The sequence below is a fragment of the Buceros rhinoceros genome, unplaced genomic scaffold (assembly GCF_000710305.1).
Source record: "Buceros rhinoceros silvestris isolate BGI_N320 unplaced genomic scaffold, ASM71030v1 scaffold5413, whole genome shotgun sequence".
Taxonomy (NCBI): Eukaryota; Metazoa; Chordata; class Aves; order Bucerotiformes; family Bucerotidae; genus Buceros; species Buceros rhinoceros.
Window position 1 is genome coordinate 24,254 of NW_010404095.1, and position 244 is coordinate 24,497.

Genomic DNA, 244 nt, shown 5'->3' on the forward strand with positions numbered 1-244 from the left:
AGGTTGGTTGGTTGTTTTTTTCAAGATGAGCAATGGCTGCACAATATTTAAATACAAAATAAACTAAACACACCTCTCTGCTCCCAAAAGGTGCTCTTCAGCGGGCAGACTGCGGATCCTAAGAAGCACTGCCACATTAGTAAACACCCACACTGAGAACACCCACAGCTGTCTCCTCCTCACACACCGCCTGACAAACTGCTGCCACAGGCAGACGGCACAGACAGGGCTGGGCTTCTTCTGG